At 35.6% G+C, this 4,092-nt stretch overlaps 1 long non-coding RNA gene across 1 annotated transcript; it reads left to right on the top strand.

Annotated features, from left to right (window-relative positions):
* The first annotated feature begins 243 nt into the window (after window positions 1–243).
* LOC149049410 (uncharacterized) lies at window positions 244–3,007 on the top strand. Its single transcript, XR_016183060.1, has 2 exons — window positions 244–1,097; window positions 1,639–3,007. It is a non-coding gene; the product is annotated as an uncharacterized LOC149049410 (long non-coding RNA).
* Window positions 3,008–4,092: the final 1,085 nt, after the last annotated feature.

Raw genomic sequence — 4,092 nt, 5'->3', positions numbered from 1 at the left:
AAGCGCCAATTGTGTAGACTTTGATCGCTAGATTTTGATCCACTTTGTTTGTTCCCTTTTTCAAGTAGAAGGGGTTTCGCAATAATAGTAATTTTTATAATTATTATTACTATTGATAACAGCCAAAATGGCAATCTTAGGTACAACTGTTGGACCAAAACTTCAGAGTTTGCATGTTATTGAAAGGGGCAGTATACCAAGTATATTAATCCCTTTTCAATTTTCTCTCTCCAACAGGTTCACTCAATGAGAAGACATATCATAAATACCGTAAAATGAAAATCTGATGAGCAGTCCATCTATAGTTCCATCCTGTCTTCTCCAGGCCCTGTCCTAAGTTTCTCAAGATAAGTGAAAAAGAGTCTTCAGGTGCCACGGCAGTGACAACATGACCAGCAAAGATCTGATGATAACAACAGTTGATAAAATCTCACAGCATCATTTGATTATGTGTAAACTTTCATACCACCATCAAATAATTCAAAAGTAAAGCAGAAACTTGAAACTTTTACATGTTACGTAATTCCAAGCTATTGGCAGTTCGCTTATTCTGATCTAGACAAGTCTGTTATAGGTTTAAACATCTTGTGTGTTATCTCTAATTCATTATTCAATCTACCATTGAATGACCAAAACAAAGCAAAAATCCGTTGGACAAAATAAAATGTCAAAGTGCATCAAGTAGATATACCTCCTGTGGCAATAGTTTAAATCAAACCATTTATAGGCCACTGCTTAAACTTAGTGGTGAATAAATTTCTACTACCTAAATGTATTGCCTACCTTAAAAAAAATTACCAAAATCTGAAAACCTCAGTTGAACTGAAAACATAGCATGGGACTAAAAGATTTTCCAATTAAAATTTTAGTAACAAATATTTCTAAAGCATTAAATCTATAAACTAAAACCATGTATATTCAATTCTGCAGTAAATTCTAAGCCAAATTTTCCCAAATAAATATTTCTAGATTTACTTCTGTAAGGAGCGGCTGCCAGAAAATCGAAATGCCGCCGTGGTGTTTTCATCAAGACTCGAAAAAATTGGCATGTCGCTGCCCAAGTACGTTAGTGCTTATAAGATGGCTGATAGTGAAAGGTAAGTTGATGTGTTTATTACTTTTACAACTAGACAATAGATAGAAACTACAACCTTAAACTAAATAATTAAAAAAAACAACGAGTTGAGAAAAAGGAACTTTTCAAACTTGCCCTTTATTAGGCAAACTACAAATATGCAGAACCATTCTGAATACAAGTTGGCAACCAGATGTTTCTTGTTCACATAATAGATTTGTTTAATTTGAAATTAGTAAAGTAATTCATATCTTTTTTCAATTGCATCAAACATAATCAAAGCCTGTATTAAGCAAACGGAGTTAAGAAACCATTCAAACTAGAAGTAGAAATTGACGTGCCCTAATATAGCCTTGCACTCTTATTTAATTACAAATATGTTTAAAGGAGAGCGAAGCTAAATAATTATGATACTAAAAAAACGCCAGCACCAGTTATTATGAACATAGTTGCTAATTCAATCTTTAGTGCAATTCGATTCGATATTAGCAATTACAAATTACTTTTGTATTGAAACCTTGAATGAACTTTATTTAATATCGCTCCCTTTTATCTACATACAGTGTCAAACGTGAAGAGGACTACAAAATCAGGAGAGAGGCAGAAGAATATACATCCTAAGAAGCTGCAACAGCCAGAACAATCCTAAAATTTTCCTTTTCCAAATCGCTATGATTAAATCGCTTAATAAAAAAAACCAATCCTTCAACCGCCAGCCAATGATAAGCATGTAATTCAATTGCCACACAGTTAGTTATGGCAAAGTATAAGATTCCTTGCCTATATTTTTGTATGCAAATCTTCGTTGTATTCTAATAAAGTTACCGTTATAGTTTATATATAGAATTTGTTATGGTTTATATATAGAATAAGTGAGCGTAAAATATGTGTGAAACATCAAGCAATAAAAGTTTGATTAAAGATTTTATATGACAGCTAGAAAGCCGACTACCACCTTGACTTGATTAGGAATTGAACCCAACCCCAATCCCAAACCGTAAAAAAATTGAAATTCTTTTTCCAATTTTCACTATGAGATCTTTTTAAAAACAATTTTGCCAAACTTCATTCGCCATATTGAAAAGAAAGAAATCCTCATTAAGAAAAGCAGCGCATTATGGTCTAAATTAAAGGTTTTACCCAGACAGGCGGTAAAGTTTATTATTTCGTAAAACATTTCAAATTAATAGTTCCAGTAGAAAAAATCCACCCTAGCCTACAAATTTCCCAACCATACGGTAAGGTTCTCATTTGAGAAAATCCACCCGATCTTATTTATCTCGAAAAGAACCGTTGAAGCTCAGATATTTCCCACCGAGGCGGCTAAGGTCATACTTGAGTCGAGTTAATTTCAAATTAGTGGTTCTAGTAAAAAAAATCAACCCTATCCTAGATATTTCCCAAAAAAACGGTTAAGGTTATTATTCCGAAAAACTAACTCTAAGCATATTTATCTCCAAAAGGGCAATTAAAGCACAAATGTTTCCCAGCAAGCAGCTAAGATTAAATTTTGGTAGAGTTTATTTCAAATTAATGGTTCCAGTAAAAAAATAAACCCTATCCTAGATATTTCCCAGATAAACGGTTAGGGTTTTTATTTCGAAACCCTAACACTAAACAGAGATATCTCCAAAGAAGCAGTTAAAGCTCAGATTTTTCCAAACAAGGCAAGTAAGGTTAATATTTAAAAACATTTATAAAAAACTTATAGTTCTAGTGAAAAATTCAAGGTAAAAAATCTATTTATCACAAAATCAGTAAGGGTCTACCCCAGCGTAAAAAGTTCCAGAAAAGACATTAAAGGTAATTATTTCCAGAAAAAAATCCTGGTATAAAAAAAAAGAAACTCTAACCCTAACCCTAACCCTAAGTGCAAAAAATCTCAAAACCCTAAACCCAACCCAACCGTTAACGACCCTAAACGACCCTAAGCGCCAAACAACTCTAAACACTAAAATACCTATACCCTAAAAAACCATAACTAACCCTAAGCAATACCCTAACCGCAAAAAGCCTCTGAACCCTGAAAAACCCTATATCCCACCCAACCGTAAACGACCCTAAACAACCCTAAGCGCGAAGCAACTCGTAACCCTAAAAAAGGTAAACCCTTTAAGACCGTAACTAACCCCAAGATATACCCTAACCCGAAAATACCTCCAAACGCTGAAAAACCCCAAACCCTACCCAACCGTTAGCGAAACTAGCCAACCCTAAGCGCGAAAAAGCTCTAAACCCAAAAAAGCCTGAACCCTACACAACCGTAACTAACCCTCAGATATACCCTAACCGGAAAATAACTCTAAACGCTGAAAAACCAGTAATTGCTTAGGGTTAGGGTTAGGGTTAGGGTCCAACAGTACGCCAAACGACTGGGTACATCCGTTCAGTTTGTCACCCTCAACTGTAAATATGTGTAGCTCTGGATTCATACACTTTTAAAGCGCGTTCCTTCGACGTACGAGTTTCTACCAAAGTACACAAAACGAAGCAAAAATGCCTGGGATATTTGACAGGCACTTGCGACCTCCCTTTAGAAAATGGACCGATCGTCGGGAAAATACTCTCCGTTTACCGAGCAGAATAAGCCTCAGAAGGTTGGTTCTACGAGTCTTAGACTGAAAGTCCTTGACATCTACTCACTACCTTCGCCATCTGTTTTGTCTGTTTCCATTTCGACACCGAGGGGGTACTGGGGTGTATGCATAGAGTTGAGCCCGCGCTCCAAAATTTAAAAAAAAATTATTGGAGCCAAAATCAAAAAGCTTCGGACAATGAAATACTCCTAGAGCAAATTCAAATCACAGAAAACGTGCCTGTCAAATTGGCGAAATGAAATAAATATGAACCCTCCACTCCCACAAGTGACCAAGACAGAACTTCTCCTTACAGTATGAATACAATATCAAGCAGGCAGGTGACGAGAATGGAGAAGAACATCGATCATGGGATTAGTAGTTGAGCCAATACCAAATTCTTTGAACTCACATCATAAGAGTTGTCTGGCAGATAGTAAG

The sequence above is a fragment of the Pocillopora damicornis genome, chromosome 2, assembly GCF_964200805.1.
Source record: "Pocillopora damicornis chromosome 2, jaPocDami1.2, whole genome shotgun sequence".
In the NCBI taxonomy this organism is placed as follows: Eukaryota; Metazoa; Cnidaria; class Anthozoa; order Scleractinia; family Pocilloporidae; genus Pocillopora; species Pocillopora damicornis.
Note: the sequence above shows the minus strand (reverse complement) of the source record. Positions and strands in the feature narration are given on the sequence as shown.